The sequence below is a fragment of the Oreochromis aureus genome, linkage group 1, assembly GCF_013358895.1.
Source record: "Oreochromis aureus strain Israel breed Guangdong linkage group 1, ZZ_aureus, whole genome shotgun sequence".
In the NCBI taxonomy this organism is placed as follows: Eukaryota; Metazoa; Chordata; class Actinopteri; order Cichliformes; family Cichlidae; genus Oreochromis; species Oreochromis aureus.
The window spans coordinates 1,959,866-1,982,562 of NC_052942.1; the positions used below are offsets into that span (position 1 = coordinate 1,959,866).

General features: G+C 42.3%; 1 protein-coding gene across 2 annotated transcripts in view; it reads right to left on the reverse strand.

Annotated features, from left to right (window-relative positions):
• large2 (LARGE xylosyl- and glucuronyltransferase 2) overlaps window positions 1–22,697 on the reverse strand; it is a 112,134-nt gene that overhangs the window by 28,404 nt on the left and 61,033 nt on the right. The window contains exon 1 of one of the 2 annotated variants that reach the window (XM_039618695.1): window positions 7,957–8,155. The exons of the other annotated variant lie outside the window; for it this stretch is intronic. The gene's annotated coding sequence lies outside the window, so the exon portion shown is untranslated. Of the gene's footprint in view, window positions 1–7,956; window positions 8,156–22,697 lie in introns of those variants that run through there. 2 annotated transcript variants of the gene reach the window in all.

Here is a 22,697-nt window from a genome sequence, read left to right on the forward strand (position 1 = left end):
AACTGTTATTTGTGGGTGCAGCCTCACATGGTTTAAAGTGATGCATTATTAAAACCACAACAATTATCTGCTGTAAAAGTGGATCACACTGCACGTTTAAAGTCTCTCCAACACTCTGCCAGACATTTCAACTTTCCAACTACATAGAGATGATTTATGAGTTAATTAGTGAGGCTGATGTATGCGCTCTATGTCGTTAAGAGCAATGAAAGGTGCTGAGACAGGAAGAAAGGAGGAAGAGGAGAGCTGAGATGGAGAGCAGGGAGAGTAAAGATTAAGAAGACAGGAGAAGGAAGAGGAGAAGTGTGGCGGGGGCAAAAGAAAGAGAATGAGAGAGGGAAGCAAAAGGATGGGGAAGAGATAAAGAGGGGAGAAGTTTGAAAGATAAGGAAATGGGAGTGGGAACAAACAAGAAAAGAAAGAAGGGACAGGTAAAGAAAAAAGAAAGAAATGAGGAGGAAAAACGGGGAAAAGGTAAGAAAGAATATATAAAAAGAGAAGTCGAGACAGGAGAAAGGAGAGGAAAAAGAAGATAGGAAGAAAGGAATGAGGAAAAGAAGGGAAGCAGAGTAGTTAAAAGGGCAAAGGAAGCACAGGAAAAGTACTAGGGAACGAGATAAACAATGAAAAAGAAATGAAAAGAAGATTAAGGAGGTGTATAGAAACAACGATCAAAGGGAAAGAGAAAAAGAGGAGCAGAGGTAATTGGAGGTAAAGAATGAAATGAAAAGGAAGAGGTAAGGAAGCCATAGTACGCAGAAGATTACCAGATTCAGCGAAAAGCAAAAAAAGAAAAAAGGAGAGGAAGTAAATAAGGTGGAGGCTGAGCTATAGGTCGTGGCAGGGTACTGGTCTTTCTGCCTCTAACAGCCATAAACTCAGAGAGGAAATAAAAGTGAGGGGCAGTGCCACTAAAGAGGCATTTAATAGGCAGCTTTTGTTGATTCTGCAGGAGCTGCACAAAACGTTTTCTCTGCTCTAATTGTAGCAGTAAAAACGCTGTGAGCGTGGAGCACCGGAGGACTGCGGCAGTCTGCAGCCTCCTCTGTCATCGAAGCAGCTGAGAACAGCACTGAAGGGACAGCGGAGGCTGTGTGGGTGGCACCGGGGTGGAGGCACAACAACAGATAACTCAGTCTAATGGCTGTAAATTAAAGGATAACACAGCATCCACAGAGAAGCAACAATTCCTAAACATTCCTCTGCTATCGTTCCCAAAGCAGCAATTCACTTTCGTTCACCTGCAAATTAAATCAAAGCCGAGGAAAACCGGTGGAACCATTTACGCCAAAAAGGACTGAAACCCATCAACCAGACAGTAAAATTCATCCTCTGAAAAACATCACAAAGTTTTCCTGTCAAGCACCTAGTGTGTTACTGAATTACTGATGGGGCAGAACGACTCTGTAGATCAGGGATGAGCAGCAGGAGAAGAATATGGATGACTGTCGGCGTGGTGGACAGGTTTAAAGGAGTGTTTGGTGTATGAAGTGACGAGAGCGAGGCGTGTCCGCCTGAACTTGCTCCACTGATGCAAACCTGAAGTCCCTGTATAGAAAACGACAGACTCTGAGATTCTTACACTTCAGGCCTTAATGTCGCATTATGTAAAAGTAGAAACTGCTGCCACAAAGAGGCGACACCGTCAGCAGAGCCTGTTCAAAGAGGCTGACCTGGATTATTTGTTACAACTACAATGTACAGATGTCAGCTTAATGTGCCACACATTGGCACTAATAAAAATACTCACTTTCAAAAGTGCCTCTCAGTCGTCACAGTAAACAAAAGAGCAGCTAGGAAAAAAGACGTGAGACATTCTGCACATGTGAGAACATTTAACCTGTTACAATTTGTCCTAAACGCTCAAACGCTTGTTTAAGGGGTTCAGACTTGATTTTGAAGCTAGATATTTAGCACCAAGGTTTGAGTCCTGTATCTGCTGATGTGGATAGATGAAGGATGGATGGGTGGGTGGAGGGGTGAATGGATGAGTGGATAGATGGATGGATGGGTGAATGGATGGTGGATAGATGAAATGGATGGGTGGATGGATCAGTGGATGGATGGATGGATGGATGGTGGGTGGATGGATGGGTGGATGGGTCTGATGTGGCAAACGTTGCAAAGGGTTGAAATAAAAAGTTCAAATAATAATCATGGATTGGATTTCATATAGCGCTTTACAATGCCACTATTCATTCACGCTCACATTCACACACTGGTGGAGGCAGCCACTGTTGTAGCCACAGCTGTCCTGGGGCAGACTGACAGAAGCGAGGCTGCCATATCGCGCCATCGGCCCCTCTGGCCATCACCGGTAGGCGGGAGGGTAAAGTGTCTTGCCCAAGGACACAACAACCAGGACAGAGAGCCCAGGGATCGAACCGGTGACCTTCCGGTTACAGATGCGCTTCCCAACCCCCTGAGCCACGGTCGCCCAAATGAGCGGATCAGGTCATTTGTTTGACTCTTGCTTTGTTCCTACAGGCAGTCTCTCCTTCTATTGAAACCTGTCAGTCATCACACACAACATATGATAATGCAATTAGGAACCCAGAGCAATGCTTTAGTCCAGTGGGTGTGTCCTGGTTGTGAGTGAGGAGCTCTTTTAGCCCTAAGCTAATCACAAAGAGGATAGTCCTGATTAAGGGAATAATCAGCAGACGCTTCTGCATTAGAGGAGAGAGATAAGAGTGGAGACCAATAATCAACTCCACTCATCCTCTATTCAGCTCCCTGACCCACGTGCAGGGACAAGACCTCAAGAGCGCTCAAAGCTCCCCTCACATGACTACTCGATGGCTGTCAACAACCTTGGCAGAAGAGGCACTGCTTTACATTATGCTAACAATAAAAGCTGATTCTCTTTAACCCATAAATAGGTAATGAGGAAAAACAAGGAAATACTATCTGTAAACTGAGAGCAGCAATCACCACACACTGTGTTATTATATATACAGTAACCCAATTATCCCTCCCAGCTTCTGATCATTGAAAGTGTTGATTTCATAGCAGGCAGGAGGGCCCCGTATTAGTTTTTCCTTTTCATTTAACAGTGCCTTTCTTTTCTTCTGCCAGCTTCAGCATGCTTCATGAACACTCAACCATCTCAACATTCGGGGCTAAATTGCTCTTTGGATCTCTAATTTAAGAAATCTTCAAACTATCCAAGAGCATGGAGGGCACGAACAGTGTTGTGAAGAATATTTGCTTCCTCCCCGGGGCAGGTACTTTTTCCTCTCACTAAATGATATCATTATTAAAAAGTACTGGCAACCACCACTGCTACACCCCAGGTTATTAGTAGACACACCTCTGGTATCAATTTCTATGTTGTCTTCTTCTCAAGTTACTGCATTCACAAGATTTTGAGAAACTTGACCTCTAACGTTTAGGTCGAGGTCACTGATTTCTAGAAGATGCACCAATGGTGACAATTTGAAAATCCCATGTCACTTCAATTCAGCTTTATTTATATTGTGCCAAACCACAACAACAGTTGCCTTTAAGTGCTTTATATTGTAAAGTAAAGACCCTAAAATAATTCAAAGGAAAAGAGAGGAAACCTCACATGGCCACCTATGAACAAGTACTTTGGCAACAGTGGGAAGGAAAAACTCCCTTTTGACAGGAAGACACCTCCGGCAGAACCAGGCTCAGGGAGGGGCGGCCAGGGTGAGGGAGGAAGACGGGACAAAAGAGCCAGAGATTAATAATAATTCATGATTAAATGCACAGCCGGGAATAAACAGTGAGTGCAGAGAAAGGTCTTCTTTCTTGACTTATTGCATTCATGAGATTTTCAGAAAACCTGACCTTTGACCTTTAAGCCCTTGTGTTCATTTTTGCAGCCAGCAGCTGGAAAATTTGATATTTGTATATCTGAGACATTTGAGAGTTAACAGGACTGGCTTTGAGTATAAGTATATCAAAGCGAGGCAGTTGCCATACTTAATGTGATGGCATACCAAAACTTTCCCCCCACTACTTATCTGGTAGTGGGGGGAAAAGCCATGGCAACCAACAAGGCACTGAGGTAGTTCAACAGCAGGGTTTTCTGTTTGAGAACACAGCTTCTGTTGTCTGTGGACGTTTAAATGCATAAAAAGCTATATAAAGGCTTTCCCTGATGGGGAAGTGAAATAATATGTCCTATTTGAAGTTGGATCAGAATTGGACCGGCGTTCTGGGACATGCTGTCTTTCTTGGCTATGGTCAACATTCACTCACTAAATCAGACAGCAACAACAGACTGAGTGAAATCTAAAACCAGCTCCGTCTAAGAGCTTTGTCCAGTATCACCAATCTGCTGCTCAGGTTTGTTCACCAGCATCATTTTTCAGAATTTCTGTATAGAGGCGGAGTCAAAAGTCAGAGTGAAGAAAAGGAAAACTTTCTCCATCCTTTTCCCTCTGGCATCAATGTTCATCGTGTTTCAGAGTCTTTCCACCCAGTTTCCACCCTCTGCTCCATGAGTTGCACTCAAAGACACGTGCACTCTTTTCCCTGCAGCTTCTCTTGAGAGACAAACCTTTTTCTTTAGCACAGATTTTTCCTCTGTAAAACAGACCGGCTCTATTATTCAACTCAGTGCAAGAGAGGAGACATGCTATGAGCAAATAAAACTCAAGTTATAAACATTTAAAAAGACGAATACAAATGGAAAAATATGTCCAACAAAGATTCAAAAAAATTATTTTGAGCAGTTTTTATTTAAAATGATTTATAATTACTTTGATATCATTCATTCTGTGCTTAAATCCTGTAGCATTAAGTTAACATTAACATTCCTGTCGCTCCTTTGGTTGATTCACCTGAACTGCCACTAAAATATGAACAACCCTTATTGGATGGATTCAATAGCTGCTAAAAAATTCTCGTAAAATGTTAAGATGGACACAGCCTCTCGATATCTTTAAACTCATAAATATCAAAGCAGTTATACAGTAACTGTTGCCTCTCAGGTAGGCAGTGGGCAATATTTTTAAAGTTTTAAACAACTTGGTGCAGAAGTGCGTTTGCGGCAGTTATGTGAAGCAGCCAAGGTCAAGGACCCAAATGAAAAAGATCATATTTAAGGCGCCTTTGCAGCGTTTAGTCAAACAGATTGAAATAACACGTTGAAGAGTTAGAGAGCACAGCTTGAACGGTGAAACTACCAACTAGCATCGTGAAACTACCAGGGATAGCTCGCTGGACATCGACAGGGAGACTTCTATGCTGATATTTTGTTTCTACCATGATTAACATCAACCACAATGCCAGTCCCCGTGGCCACACTTTCTGAAAACTTTCATTTTATAATTTTGTGCTGATACACATGATCACACACAATATCTTTTCTTTTTGCTCTAGCTCAACAAAAACCAGGGAGGAGGAGGCCATTAGCCACTGTTTGTCCACTCGGCCAGCTGCTGCAAAGGATAGACAGCGTTACATTCATGGAGTTTCAATATCGATGCCAATGTCAGCACTTGTAATACTTTTATTATTTAGTATTTATTGACGGTCAAAATAAAGTTTAGGGAACACATGCCCTTTCTTCTTTTGGCAATAAGGCTGTCGTTGTTGGTTCTAGAGAAAAATCTCGACAAGCTGATGCTATGAAAAGTTGGTGCTGTCATGGAGCCAGAAGATGAAGTGAAGAAACTCTCGCCCCCGAGCTTTTTCCTCCTGCATTCCAGCATTCCCATCAGCCTCAGTTCTATTTACAGCTTCATGCCATTTAACAAATTAGCATAGCAAATTTAATGTCAGTTCAGAGCAGACACTTTGTCCTTTCTGAACATTTCTGCTCCTCACTTCATCATTATTATTGTTAATTATTTACAGAGATGCCGTAATCATTCCTGAGTCAGGTACTGCTCATTCCCCATCCATTTTCCTTTGATTCCATTAGGTCAGGATTTAATCTGCTGTACTGTCACTGCGCTGGCTGCTCTGTCAGGTTAAGGGTGTTTCTTTGTGATGTATCAGAGTAAGCTGAGGTGGGATTAGTGGGTTTGTGACCAGGAACGACCTCTTTCATTTCATTTCCCTGTACTCCCACAGACTGACAACGATCCATTGTCTCTCTCTCTGTGTCTTTGTCTCGCTCTTTCACAGATGAGCTGAGCCACAGTTTTCATTTTACACTTTAAAAAACGTTTGGTAAGCTATAGACATTATTTTTTCAAATACAACTATGTGTCTTAATCATTGCTAATATAAAGAGTTCTCAGCGTCATGTGTAATGACCCCAATCCTCAATCAAACTGTGAACCTTTGCCAATCAGTGCGAGTAGTTTTGGAGCCTCGACATTAACGCTGGGAGGTTCATGTCAGAAATGACTCAAAGTACTGAAGAGTTTTACTCCAATCCTTCATACAAAAAAAGAACTCTAGTGTGATTTATTGCTGTGGTGGAAGAATTATTCAGCTTTTTATTTTTCTAATATATCCCTAAATTTTCTTCCTGACTTGGAAGTTTAAAACATAAATTAACTTTCATTTACATTTTTCATACTGTTGATTATTACTTAGCTCCTCTCACTGATGCAGAATTCTAGAATTGTGGCAATCTGCAGTACAGTTAACTGAACATATTTTATATACTGTTTGGTTCTTAAATTTGTCATGTAGTCCTGCAGAGCATGTTACATGCTAAGTAACATTAGATTTCCTTTTTAAAAATGTTAATTTTAAATTTTTCAAAAACTTGAGCAACAAGTCCCGCCCCACTCTTCAACCCATCTTCTTCCTGTTTTCTTTGCATTATGAAGCCTTTATTCTCCTGTGAGATTTCACACACAGTGACATCTGAAGCTTCAAAGCTGTAGATCAATGGTGCCATTATCCTCCATCCATTAAACTGTGCAATCCACGCTTATTTCACGATGGAAATACATTTCCCATTTAAATACACCAGTAAATACAACCAACTTGCATAGTGCTTGAATAAATATACTTATTGGGAGACATGTATAACAAATGCAGCACATGCTAAACAAGCAGTCTAAAACAAACAGAAACTATAACATAACTCAAACCAAGTCTCTGATATGCATCTGTGGCCTTATTGTTCTTGAGTTTACGTTTGGGATCGATGTATCCTGGAAAATTCCACAGACTAAGGTAAAGCTACCCCTAACCCTCAGCTCAGCTAATCATTGTCATGATGGTAAAGACGATGAAAAACTAATAACTATTCACACACAAATCCTCGCGAGGTTACATGGCTAACCATATATAGAGACAAAGAATGGGTGCAGGAATAGTTTCTATAACAGTATTTGAGACAAAGGCCACAGAAAGTTGGTGTTGCTCAGAGTTAAGAGTTTAAAGCAAATGTGTTTACAGTATTTGCTACAGAGAAATGAAACCTATGCTTAGAAACAGGGCTACCCTTTTAAGAAATAAATGTCACTGCAGAGTTTCTGAATGTCACTTTTCAGCGTTGCACACTCTCCAACTATATTACGTTCAGCTTCATTTTACGGCAGGGCAGAAGCGTAAGTGACAAATGTGAAAACCCAGGACAAAGTAAATCAAAAACATCCACGAGGACGAAACCAACAGAGGCAAGATCACACAGCATGTCTGAATGTAATGAAATCCTCCACCACCTACAGTACTCTGAGCAGGTGTATTATAAGGTGCCTTATAATAACGTCCCAAAGACAAACGAGTAAATGCATTTTGTCTGTGAAAACACAGCTCTGGACACAAAGGCAGAAACCTGAGGAGAAGAAGCTGAATGACAATGGGACCGAACACAGATGGGTTTAAAGCTTTGCTAACAGCGCTGCATGTTGGTTATTTCACTCCTGTAACTTTTCACAGTTTCCTTTACGTCTTATAATTTCTTGAATTGAATACATAAACAGAGCAGACGGACGATGCAGAAACAAGCCAGTATAAAACCTTTAAAACACACACGCAGAAAGAGCAGACGCGACCTTTACCCTGTCGTCGTACCTGCGTTTTTCCTCTCCTGCACTCAGCATGTGGCTGCAAATCCAAATTCAGCTCCATGGAGTGAATCAAGCCCTCCTCATTCGCTCCTTCTAATCCTCCTCTTTCAAAGCTCCAACAATAAACTCCAGAGTTCTTTTCTCTCTCGACAGACTTTTGTCCCAGTTCTTCACCCTCTGTCACTGCTTCGTGCCCTCCTTTCCTTCACTCTGCCTGCTCTCCTCCCACCGCTCCTCCTCCTCTTCCTGCACAAACATGCTATAAATCGCCTCCACCTCCAAGGCAATGGCTCTGATTTCAGCCCCCACCTCTCCCTGCTGTCCTCCTCTGGCTTTTGCAAGAAAAGAGTTGAGCTCCTTCAGAGAGAGAGAAAGGTAGAAAGAGGAGAAATGACAGAGGGAAAGAAGCGGTTTCGCCTTACTTGCTGTCAAGAACACAAGACAGAAGCTTTGTGGGAGAAGAAGCTTTAAAAAAAAGAAAAAACTGTGGAATTCAAAAAGACGTGAGGATCAGTTTTTCACAGGGTGGGCTTTTTGCATAGCCCGAATACACCTGCCACTGGTCAGCAATACGTGTCTGCTGTTGGACCATAATCAGACTAAAAACACAGCTAGAACAGAATAAGACTGCATCTCTTATCCAGTCCAGGAAACACATGATGTTTCATACATGTACTAGATAACTGTACCAGAAGCTGAACTAACAGTTGTTAGATAAGTTAAGTGTTTTTTGCTTTTGGTAGACCTTTTTTTTTCAGCCAGTTGCCAAGACCTGGGAGAAGAATGTGCAAAAGCCAAAAGTCACATACCCTAACTCCAGTCCTCGAGAGCTACCGTCCTGCAGCTTTTAGATGCATCCTTGTTCCGGCACACAACAGCTTTGCCAAATGTAATGGCATCCAACCATTTGATTCAGCTGTGTTGCAGTAGGGATGCATCTAAAAGCTGCAGGACGGTAGCTCTCGAGGACTGGAGTTGGACACCCCTGCCATAGAGTATCTGATGGCTTTGGATTGGGGTAAGAGACTTAGATTTTTAGTCTATGTGTCCTTATAAGAGAAATAACATGTTAAATGACACGAGCAAGTGCCTATTAGCTATGTACAGATGATTGGGCCAAATAAAGGACAAACCAGTTTAATCCACTACAGGTCCAACTCACTATTTCCAGGATGTAAAGGATGTGCTGATAACCATCACACTGACCTCAAGGGATAACTATAAAGGTACAGAATCAAAGTGTAAAGCTTTACAAATATCACTCAGTAACCTGACTGAAAGCCTGCAACAAGTCTACATAAAGCAACTAACCTTCAATATGTCCTTATAGCTAAAGGTCATGTATGCAGATTACACTGTACCTACAGGTTTATTTCCAATAACCTGCCAATGAAGTGAAGTGCTTGACTTGTGTTGCAGGAATTATTGCCTGGGCCACATCTGGACAGTGGCCCAAATGTCTTAACACACGTCACATCTGGCCCATAAGAGGCAGAACTAACTCAGCTATGAGTCGAGGCTGTGAGGCAACATGCTCCCACAAAACTTTGCTGTGGGTAACATTTGGGTCAGTCAGTAGCACCACTTTTGCCCTGCAGCATTACTGCAGTAAATGACAGTGAAGGTTACGCCAACACTGTGCTGTTGTTCACCGAGGAAAATGATTTAGTATTTTATTCACACACAACTCTGTGATACCGCTCGACACTGAAGATTAGGTTCAGACCTTCAACTAGTTTAATGTATAACCAAACAGGAAACTTGCTTTTTCTTTTCATTTACTCCGGCCGTGACTTGCATAATCCAGGCACGCATTCCCTTAAAGAAATATACCTGCAATCAACAGACAGCGATTTGCTTTTAGTTTTATAGTTTGCCAAATGTTATTCGAGTGAATTCATCCTGGATCATCTTTTGTTTTTCTGTGCCTGCAGGCATGAAGGTAAGCGCCATGATAACAAAAGCACCATGAGGGAGGGAGTGCTCTATAATTACAGTGTACACAGACCTACAGTGTTGGGCAGGAGCGTGCCAAGAACCAGTCTGAGCACGCTGCATACCTGAGCTAACCAAGCTCTGCTGATAGATGCTTCATTAAGGACGTCGATCAGCAGAGTGGATCGGCGGGGAGGCTGGGAACCGACTACGACTCTTATCTCGTCTCCGGAAGCAGCTCACACACGCCATCTGAAGTCACGGCCCCGGGGAAACTCAACTTTGCACATGAGTGTCTGGAACATCTGGAACAACTGCCTGCTATGTAAACTGTGAACACAGCTCTGGGCAATCTACCTGCTTCTTTTAGCATTTCAGGAGCTTACGAGGGGACATTTTTTTCACTGCTATTACACACAGATACAATCTTTAATTATCAGTTAATCTCATTTAAAAATAAATCACAGTCTACTAATACGTAGCTGTAATGCATTAAAGCCTGATATACAGTAGCTTCCTCCTCTGTGCAGTGGAGCTCCGATGTTGTCCAAAAACTAATAAAAAAGAACAAAATGAGTTCTATTGTTGGAGTGGGCAATTTAAGGAGATTTATTGTGTTTTTATTCTTCTTCTATCCACATGATGCACCACCACGCTAAAGTTTAAATCAAGGAATCAAAAATTTGTATCATCTGTTTTGGAATTAAAGCCATTTTTATGGCTGCAGGCACTGACTCTAAATACACTTCCTGTATATTTGGCACTTTTGTTTTACTTTTGATAGTGCATGGTATGCATTCAGATTTTTATTTCAGTTCATGTGTTAATTCTTTAGCATAGTGACTCTTCTAGCTTCTATACGAAAAACATATTTAAAAACTGTTACCTCTAAAAACAAGACCATTTAAAAACATTCTAAATAAAGGAACATGCATATATTGTCCACTACTAAACATGATTACAAGTATGCGTATTACAGTTCTGGGCAAAGTCTCGAGACACCCCTTCTTTATATTTTGCTTACAGGAAGCCAGATTTCCATGTAATTTTTTTAAGTGGTCTTAAACAACTGTTCAACAGAGTTTGGTCTTTCAAAGATGAGATCTTTGTTACTAGCAGCCAGCCTGGCAACAAACACATCATTTCTTCCCATTTCTTTTGTTGAATCTGCAAAAAACTGTCCAACACAACACAGCTCGGCAAACAGAAAATAGTATTTTTGCACCAACATGGTGATTAGCAGAGCGCTATTAGCACACCACATCTCAGTATGGCGTACAGTGTGCCCTTCAGCGTTTTAGGAACCAGGCAAGTGAAGGACAAAGGAAGAAGGAAGAAGAGGCAGGCCTTAAAAAAAAATTCTAGAGCAGATGAACAGTAATGGCCTCAAGAAGAATAAGCTACTCTCGGTTGCTCCCTTGTCACAAAGGATTGCCACAGCCGGTAGCTGTACATATCTGATTTGGCAGACAGCGGAAAAAAAATCCAGCCAAGTTCTCATGCAGGACCTGAAGAATGCGTATCGCCTTGCAGTTGATCCACATACCGTTCACTGATGGCTTGTGAGAAACGGTCTTGGTTGTCAAGAAGCCATTCTTAACCTCCAAGGACCTGCCGTCCACATATATGGACATCACATTTTGGGTTGCCTGGACCAAAATACTACATTTTGCTCTCATGTTTTCATAAGAGCGCCATAACAGTGAGAGCCTAAAACATGGTGGAGCCTCTGCCGTGGGTCGTGGTTGCACTTCAGCCAGTGGTGTTTGGAACTTATTGAAACTGATGGAATAACGAATGCAGAGAATAAACATCAGGATAACATTTAACTGGAAACAGCTTCATTTGTCCCAGTGATCCCAAACACTCTGCCAATGCAGTAAAAGCACACTTGGGTAGAAAAGACACACAATGGAAAACTATTAATCATGGATCAGCGACCCTATAGAGCCGGGACCTCAGCAGTCGGGATCATCTCGACTGAGGACGAGATTAAAGCCGGCCAACATTTAACGAAGAGCTTTGGACTTGGACTATTCCTGAAGACGACTTAAAGAAAGGATAAGAAAGCTTGGCTGAGAGAATCAGGCTATGCTGAAGAATAAAGGCAGACATACGAAACACTGACCGTCAGGCTCATTACGCTGCATTTCCATTCAATAACTTACTGTACTTCTTTTCCATTTTTCTACCAAAATATAAAGAAATGAGGGGTGACTCAAGACTTTTGCACAGTACTGTCCAGCCAACAGCAGCACAGCTATCAGTCTAACCCTTAAAGCACTGCACTCTGTGTCTTTCTTTTTATATTAGAGAAAGAAAAAGAGAGAAAATGAAGCAGTGCAGTGTGGAACATTATTGCTCCTCTGAGATCAAATCAGGTTTTTACAAAGCGAGGTCGGCAGGTCAGCAACATCTTTGTTCAGTTTACTCCAAGGAAAACACGTTTTTGAATGCCTCCTGCCCTCTGGCTGTGGATCGTGGGTAACTGTCCTCCGGATGATTTGACAACTTAACACCAACACTTCTCTCCTTGTTATGGGGTCACAGGTCAGGTTTACTGGCCCAGGGAGGGGGGGTCTTATTGAAGGCTGCTGGCAGATAAACAACAGGAGGGACAGAAAAGTGAGGAGAAATAGGTCTGTGCTTCCTCAGAGAAGCAGAGAAAGAATCTGGTGGATTGTGGGTGTCTGTGGAGTGGCTGAGGAGTTGCGTCTCCCACTTGCACCTCCCCCCTCCTCCTTCTCACTTCCAGAAGAGGATGAACGCTGCAGATTTTTTATGTACTTTTTAACAGATAGCTGGTATAGCTCCAGAAAGCACAGAAACTGTAAATGTTTACCGTCGACATCAAAATTTTCCATGCACCCATCGTGGGTCGTGAGTGTGGGTGGAGAACGCGGCACAAAAGTGTGCTGTCCACTGGAAATGTTGTCACCTTTGAAGTGGTTGCTTCAAATTCAGGGTCTACTGGAGGTCTGCTGCTGTCTTCAAAGCATGCATCCGTCTGCTGCATCAGACGGCAAAAAAAATGCAAAAAGACTGAGTCACTCTATCAGTCTGCTATCAGTGGGAATGATTTATTCACTGGTATCACTGGGGTCAGAAAAGTTTCCAATACTCGGCACTGGATTCGCTCACAATTCAGTTAAATTCTGTACTCTGTTTGGAGGGAAACCAATGTTAAAAATAAAGAGTAACAATAAGAGAAAAAGTTAAAGGACAACAGCTGCTCGGCTACTTGAAATGCAGAAAGCAGATGATGCGTGTTTGATAGCACAGCAGAGGATCTCTCTCCATCTCTTTCAGTGTAAACATGCTGTGCCCTCTGGCTCTGCACTGCCCACCCACATGGACTGCATAAATAATACGACAATTGACTCGCAGAGTACAGAATCATGTACACATTCACACACAAGAGCGCTCGTGTTTGTTTCTCCGTGCTCCAGCCGCCTCCACACTGCACAGTCATATCCACAAAGTCCGCTTCTGGACAGTACAGCAGGTCAGAGGTTTTATTAAGACTCTTTTAGAGCCCCTCCACTGTTGTACACTCGCCTGCTATTTCTGAGCAACTTTCCGGCGTCCTCTGGAGCAGGCCTACCTATACATCTATCAAAATTTAATTCCTTTCATACCACTTGTCTTCAAAATACTTCTACACCCTCTGGAAAGACAACAAACTTCTATCCCAAATGCTGCAGCTACAGACTAAATATAAACAAAGGATGGAGGGTGGAAGTGCGCTAAAACTGCATTCTTTCTAATGGCCAGCAGGGGGAGACTTCTACAGCTGCAAAGAGAAAGGCAGATTGTGGAGAGATCTCTAAGAAAATGATTTATGACCACAGCAAACATTTTCCTAATGAGTTTATGGTCTCAGTCACTAGATTCTTTATATTTATTTTTAATTTATTGCCCCATTTAGAATAAAATGGACGATAACACACAGTATGCACACAGAACGGCCAGTCTGCGATTAATCAGTTAGAACTCAGATCCAGCCCGTGCACAGTTCTTTGGGCTTCAACATCATAGTCTGCAAACTTTTCCACTAACATTCAAACTCAGTAGGCACAGTAGAGACTACTCTGGGTTTTTCACAGGGGACCAAAAACAGATACAGCTGGAACTGTTAATGTAGCTCCATCGCTTTGGTAGTCCACACTTCCTCCTTTAAAGATATTTTATTGTTGACAGAAAAGCTTCCACACATCATACCATCTAGCTCTGAATCGAAAATCGAGGATTTTCCACTTTTAATCTTTTCGCTGCATGTGGAAAAGGTTGTTTTTTCTGTTAAGTGGCACTTCTGAAGAAGCCGCTCACTTTAATATAAGCTCCAAACTGGAGGAACACCACAGGGTTTTCGTGCACCGCAGACAGTTTGATGTATTCCACGTTTCATGTCACATACTGAATATATCTGGAACAGTGCAGGCAGAAGTTTCATGTGCGGACCGAATAAACCTCAACGCTGATGGTGCAGTGCCAATACACTGAGTAAGGAAAAGCAGCACGCCACAATAACATGAGACCCGATTCCAAGTCCAGTATTTAAACAACCTGATGATCAGATTCATTGTTGATCTCTTGGTGCATCTCCTTTGGGCTGCGTTTGGCTCCGTGATGTTGTTTTAGCCCTATGTGGTCCTGTTCCATTTATAGCTGCACCTCTTTGTAACCACTGTGTCCCCTTCTGGTCATTTATTGTCCCTTTGCAACTGCTTCATCTCTCTTTTTGGCCGTTTTGTCTTTGTGGTCAATTTACATCCCGATGTTTTCGCTTTATAGCATCCTGTGATCAGTTAGAGTCTTTCACCAGCAAGAGAGAAAACACGACCTCCTCATGGTCAGTGTGGGACTCCCATTGGTTGTTTATTGTCTATTTGCAGCAGCTTTATTTTGCATTTTGGCTGCTTTTTCCTGCCTTTGTGGTCTGCTAAACTGAGCTTTGACTTCAAATAAAATAGTCCCAGAGCTCCCAGATGCTTTGGATCCCAAAGGAATTCATTTTAAATGTAGCAGCGTGTTGTGTTTGTGTGCTGGAAATGATTTGTCAGTTTAGCTTCATTTAAAGTTCAATCTTGCCAATGAGTTAAATAAATGGGAATGCAGTTACACTTAAAAGGTTTATTTTCACAAATCACACCTTTCCAGGGTGCAGAACACAAACACACCTGCTGCCAGTGTTAACCCTCTGTGCAGTCCTGTCCTTCACCTTAACAGGGTCTGAGCTGTTATGGCCGTCATTACTCAGTGATGATATGACAGGACAGCAGCATTACAGCCTTTGAATGAGCCACGTGATGGCTAAGCTACACAGATGATGGACACATCATTGTTCAAAACTAATGTACTGCACGAACACAAGTCAGAATTTCACCAAACTCATGTTCAGCCAAACCGCCCTCATCCAAACTTGGAAGCTCAGCAGGTCAGGTGTGGTTAGTTCTTGGTTGGGAGACTTCCTGGGAATACCAGATTCTGGAAGCTTGTCCCGTCTCTTCTCTTAACCGTCACTGCAGCTGCCCCGTGCTGAGCCTCGTTCTGCCAGAGGAATTGAAGGAATCTGAATTGAATCCGGAGTCGCATTCTAGGCGTCCCTCTGAAATCAGGATGGATTAAGGTCCTAACGGTTAAATTTCAAGGCTCACACTTTGCAGCTCACCTTCAACATCAGAGAGCTTTTGAATCTCCATGAACTTCAGGAGTGCGTCGGATCTAGACCTTCAGAGGCTGTTCTCTAATACAGCGTGAAGGGCAAAAGGTCAGTTGGGTTATACAGTCAGTGTTCATTACACACTCAGTATCTTAGAAAGTCAGACTTTGCACTGTCAAAACTCATTTTATTATTCATTTTCTTTTATGATTGACAACAGCCTCTAACAGCCAGTCCAGATAATTCTCTCACTCATGACAATTTCAACAAGATGTTCATGGTGCTGACTAATAGGAGCACGGAGCGCCCTTCCAAGCCGCGACAAAAACATGCAAACTGACAGACAGCCTCTGCTGTCCTCTCGGTGTGAGTCCTTTTTGTTTTGGTTTTTTCCCCTTTGATGGGATTCAGCATGATGGATTTAGTATGTCACACCGTGGCTGCCTAAGCCAATCATACCCATTTCAAGACAGCTCAAAATCCATGCCTGGTTAGTTTACACAGGAAGATTAGCCAACACAGAAACAGCAAAGGGTAACTGGAAGGCTGGTGGTTCGATCCCTGTCTGCTCCAGTCTGCACGCCAAAATATCCTCGGGCAAGATGCTGAGCCCCACGTTGCTTTCAGACGCATTCGCTGGAGTGTGAATTATAAACAGAAAGCACTTCAACATATATATGGGTCAATGTTGTGCAAAGTGATTTGAGTACTCAAGTAAAGGATTATCTACCAGCTCTACTTGGTACAGATGGTTGTTCTGTTTGTGGCGTTCCCAACACGTGATGCTAACAGGGAAGCTACAGAGTGCCCTCTGGTGGGAACACTACACATCAACACCCATGACACGGCCAAAAGCCCATTAAAGCCCATTAAAACAAACACCCACTGCACAGTTAGTAGTTATAGAGGCCACAGTATTTTAGCAGTGCTATTGAGCTAAACACACTAAACACTGTTGGAGCCAGCCAGTAGAGGAAAAGCCATTCTTTGTACTAGCTTTTCAGTCATAACTGATCATTCATAATTCTAACCCGAAATAATGTTGTATGATATTTTGTCCAAAAGGCTCATCCCACTGGGAAATTGCATCGTTGAGGCACCAAATTGAATCCACTGTTTGCTAGAAGACTAATGAGAGCAAAGATAAAACATTAACCTACAGACCAGACCTTTCCTGGTGTGTTATTATTTACTGCACATCAGGCTTTTCTGAATGTGTGCTCATTGCACTGTGATGCCATGAGACCTCTGCTGGCTTCAGATAATATGGTGAGTCACATGATGCCGTTTGTGTCCAGGACACGTTAATGCTGCAGTGACAGAAGCTCCCTCCTGTTTTCAGCCTTCAATCATTGATCAGTTTGAGGTCTGCTCAGGACAAACTCAATCGACAAAATCAATGTTTCGTCAGAAGTCTGCTTCCAGTGGTTATTCTGTGATTAACTGTCCTGTAACTCTGAACATCCTGGTCAATACTCTTCTTGAACATTTAGCAATTAATTTTCTGTAATTATTCTCCAATCGTGGTCTTGCATTTCCAGTGAACTGTACTCTTTTTTTTTTTCCTGGGATAATTATAAACTGGATTATAGAGCTCTTTGTTTGTACAGAAGGCTGAATTCTTTTAAGTCTTGTATGAAGATTTTGTATCAATTATTAGTGTGATTATGCAAATAACTCTTTGCACTGTAGGAATCGAATTTATAATTTTCCAAACACAATTTTCAAGAGTCCAAACTCACATCTTCAAACTGAAGGTTTATTTTCTGTGAATAAAAAGTGCAAAAAACACAAATATTCTACTTTTATTTATTAACATATTACAGAAAAAAACTGAGCCAGAGTTGTCAGGACCTGTGGGTCCTACACAGCGTATGCTTTTCTTTTCAGAAACTGTTGTTTACATGCAAACACAGAAAGCTGCTTCCTTGTAAATCTGATGATAAACTGCAGTTACTGATTACTGCTTCTGTTTGTGCCGCTCTGATCTTTCCAAAGACAAAGTAGCAGTTCTGAAATGTTAATGTGATCTTCCTGTAAGCATTAACCTTGAATTAATGTGACTGCTGACTTGACTTATACTGGATGTGACTTACAGCGAACTTTGCACACATATTTTTATCTGGCTAACCTAAACTAGTTTGCTTATTTCTAGATCAGTTGTATTCTTTGACTTTACTAGCTTTGCAAACTCCACAGTTTAAAATATTGCCTATTATCGTATAGTAGGCCTTTGTGCAGTCCCTCAGTTCATCTCCTGCCTGAAATAAGCTGTTTTAGCTCTTATAGGCCAACCTTAGAGTTACGGTTAAGTTAGAGCTTGGTCACATGCTAAACAAACAGGTCCAGAAATGTGAAGATGTTCCCTTTTAAATCAAATCTTTGACCCACATTTTGGCCCCTTTCATCTTCCACATCATCAGTGAACCACTCTGTGGTAGCGTTAGGCTACATCCTCGATGGGCGTGACCAGAGATCATAGAACGTGAATATTCAGCAATTTCATGCAACTACAGACAAAATAACTGCTGGTGACACCAGGCCCAGTTTCCAGGTGAGCTAATCAAGCAGCTATCAGAGAAATACAGGATACCGACACATGGTTGACACATGACCTTGTGGTAAATATATACAAGAGGGTTACCCAGGCAACAAGAGCCTGGAATATCTGCAAGCGACCAGCCGTGAGCCTCAAAGCGATTCCAGTGTGGACACAGCTTTAGGGTTAGGATGCATCTTACATACATAATAAAGTTTAATTCTGGAAAACTGATTTTTCAAACCAAGAGTCTTACATGCATTTACATTCAGTTATATCGGGTACCTGAAAATGGCACACTGTAAGCATCAGCACCCAGAAACATTAAATCGTGCCAACTTTCTTCTGATTGGCTGAGCCTTGTAAACACACGATTTAGTCAGTCCACTTGGGTTCCACTGTAAGGTTGGGCGATATGTAAAAATTGTCTTTCCAATAACCGACGATAGGCGATATATTCACACATGCGCAGACTTCTTGAGTGGCGGAGCAATGTAACCATGCACGTGCGCGTTTACAACACAGAAGAAGTCCAAACATGGATGAACTAATTCCTAAATTGCAGCCTGGAGGAGAAGGCGCAGATAGAAGTGGACTGTTAGCTCAGCGAGGAGGTCGTAGACGGAGACAATCCACAGGTTTGATGGAAAATGCATGAAAAACGTTTCCCATTGATGTCACACATGGCACGGAAACATCTGTGTATACCGGCCACGAGCACGCCTTCAGAACGCATCTTCAGCACCGCTGCTAATATCGTTAACCAGCTGTGCACGCTGCTGAAACCTGATAAACCTGCTCGTTTTCCTGTCAAAGAATTTATACGTTTTGTTTGGAGGAAATATTTGACCTTCTTTTCTTGTTTGTTTCAGTATTAATGTATCTACTGTTTGGATTATTCCTTTATTTATTTATAGCCGTGTGATGTGCAATAAATATGCACCAAATCGCACAAAAGATTTTATGTCTGAGATTTTTTTCTTATGTTTGCTGGAAGAGACATTTCTGTTAGCTTCAACGAACATCATTAGCAAACTTGCTCATGGGCAATAAATAAATCGCCTTTGAAAAAATGATCGACGATAGCCTCAGCCTCGTCGATAGTCGATATATTCGTCCAACCTTATTCCACTGACGGAAAGCTCGCAATTGGACAGTGAGCGAGAGAGTGCGCAGACATTTGTGGCTATGACTGCGCAGACGTTACAACCACACACGCTCCCAGGCAGTGGATCTCCAGCTGTCCATGTCCACCCTACAGAGTATAATCCAGGTCTGAGGTTTCTGCTCTGATATCATGCAGATCCAAGATTTTTTTGTACATACGGTAATCTCAAGCTCTCACACTTTGGCCCTGCTGAAGATAAGCATCCACCGCTGTGACAGGATATATATCATAGCAGAAAATAAAAACTAGCACAATAGGTTCACTTTCACCATAGAAGACAAAGCTCGGACATCAGTCACATGAGCTGTGAAGATTTAATCTAATCTTTTTCTCTACCAGGCCCAATATAATATTAATAATATAATAATATATAATAAAAACGCTCAAGGTTAACGCATTATTATGCTGTTTGAAGCTGCATCAGGTGTTACCTCATCAGTGAAGAGTACAATCTTCCTTTGCACTTATTTTCACTCACATTAGCACAAATTATGTAACAGCAGTCCAATGCCGAAAAACCATGAAATGTAATTTCACCCCGCCCACCCCCCTCGGCCGCTGATCTACGGGAATCCTGACGCTTCCCGATGAATCACAAAGTGCTGAGAGGCATTTGTTTCAGGAAACGTCAGGATGTGATTTTGAGATTGCAGCAATTCCTCAGTTCAAATGAGAAAAGAAGAGAGAGAAAGGGAGGGGAAGAGACTATTTAGAGAGGAGAAGTGGAGGTAAATGATTAAGTATAGTTGTGAGTTCATTTTCCCAGCAGAGCCCAGGCTCCATTTCTTTCCATCCACCAACAGAGATTTATCTCTCTGACAGCAAGGGGAGTGTGTGTGTGTGTGTGTGTGTGTGTGTGTGTGTGTGTGTGTGTGTGTGTGGACAGTGAAAGTAGGCGCTGTGAAGAGAACGAGTGGCTCACATCCATTAATAACAACTTTTCACTGTAAGAATCAAATGTTGTCGCTCTCAGTCTTCGTTTGTCACTTTTACCCTCCTTCAATCTTCTCCCCTCATTTCTCCAGCAGTCACAACAAATGTAGTAGATGGCTTCATGGGAGGGCGTCATCATTTACTATCAATGAAGAAGAGGACAGCAAGGCACAATGGAGAGGCGGGCAGGAGTGGCGTTCACAAAGGGACCAGTTTTCTTTTCAAACTGACTCTCGTGTCTTTTACTTTTCAAAGAATGAACGTAGAGCTGGTTAGGTAACCAAAGAGAAGTTCATCTGATCATTAATATTTGCCTATTTCAGGATCACATTTATTTTGCCCTCAAACAGACGTTTACGTGCTTTAACTATAGTTTTCCTGTCACAAGCTTCACTGAATGGGCGCTCAGTCTCACAATGTCTTTTTTTGTCTTTGAGCAGCAAAATAACTTCAGTGCTAACGGTAATGTTAGCAAGCTGCATGGGTAAGGTGGAAGCAACGCAACTTCTTAGCAGGACAGTGCTCTCAAACCTGTAAGCAGTCCACTGGGGCCTCAGCTCCTCATATCCTGGGTCTATATGAAGAGCCTGGTGTTCACTCTGGTGGCCTACACATCATTTGGCTGCAGAGTTAGCTCCTGTAAGTAAATAAAAGTGGCCAACGCAAACTAGACAATGGAGTGGCATTAGGTGTTGGTGACGCGCTTACCAGAAGAAACGCCGACCCTACCAAAAGACCTTTAAGGAAAATAAGAGATATGATTTGAATTTGTGTTAGCAAATCTGCAAGCTTTATGCTCCATAACACACTGTACCAATAAAAGCATCCAGTTAAAGAACATAAAAAACATTTATAGTGATTAGAGATCTGTGCAGGTAGACTCTGCTGGATGGCACAGATCCAAGTGTAGTAGAAGCTGTGTCACTGCAGGAATAGCATCTGTCCAGGCATTTAGACTACCAACACTATGGCTTTATTGAAAAAGCAGAACCCACAGGGTTCCACGATCCGAGTAATGTCAAGCACAGTCTGTGATCCACATGCAAACAATGGGAGTGTTCCTCTACCAGAAACAGATGATTTATAAACCTTATAATGCACTGATTAACACTGGGCAATAAAAATCCAAGTTTATTCATAAAATCAAAGCAACCTATAACCTCATATATATAAACACGAGGTCAGTCCCTAATTTGAAGCCTCAGTTGACCTATGCACCCTGTCCAATACCCCTGGGGCAGAACAATGGAATCTGTCCTGGGAACCCAACCTAATTAAACACAAAAGACCCCACCATAGCCCAGATGACCCCATCAGCACACCATATCACTTCTAATGTCTGCTCTGATGGCTGTTATCTGTCCATTCACACCCAAGGTTCAATGGAGGGGTCAGAGGTCGGGAGACTGACCTGTGGTCACATTATTTCACCTCTGTCAGTCCACCTTCACCACACCATATCACCAGTTTTTGGACAGCTCTGTGCGTGTGTGTGTGTGTGTGTGTGTGCGTGTGTGCGTGCATGCGTGTGTGTGCATGCGTGCGTGCGTCTAAACGCCCACATTTGATCCATCGTGGTAGCCAATTGGGAGACTTGCCTCTAAAATGACTGTAATGATACAGAAGCCCAGAGAGGTCTGCAGTAAACTGAGGAAAATATGAAGAATCGCTTTTTTCCCCATCTTGAGAGTGGCTTGGACTCGGGGGGTGGGGGGGGGCATGTTGGCAGTCCCTGGCTCCCCCAGTCCATATGCTGTAGTATCAGGTACTGAATAAGGATTAGAGTGAATGGGAAAGACGGCTTAATGGTCATTAATACTGCAGAGGTTAAATAAGATAAGATAAGATGGCCTTTATTAGTCCCACAGGTGGGAAATTTGTTAAATACCAAACTTTTCTACAGTTATTTTAGTGGTGAATGTTCTGAATGAACAGTGAACGATGATAAACAGTTATGGTACTTTCCACAAGCAATAACCAAACCATCAACTGTCACTAGGGTGAAATATGAGGGTGATGCTAACTCGGGGGGCCGATTCAGTACTGCGTTACATTGCTCTGTGTTTCCTAGCACAGAGCTAACAGCAAAGTTTTGAGGTTCTCACGCAGAACAAACCAGCAGCTTTTCTTTGAATGTCTGCAGTTTCTGACTTAACTGCAAACTACAAGTAAGCTGAATAACAGCTGAAAAGCTCAGTTGATGACAACACTCCATGTCTCATGTTTCACCGACACAGATGCATGTGAGACTACAAAGGTCTGGACACTGGACATAAACCTGTGTGATGTGTGATTCGCCTAATAGCACACGGAACGATCTGGCAAACATGATAGTCTTATAATCAATCAGTAAACTCGTACCTTAAAGCAACAGGATTATAGGCCTATTTTAATAGCTTTAAAAAGCAGGAGCAGGTTACGTTCATTAGTCTTATAATAAGTTTATTTTTCTTTGGATAAGACACTTTTGATCTCTGACTTTAGCCTTCGAGGCAGCGAATCCTTCCA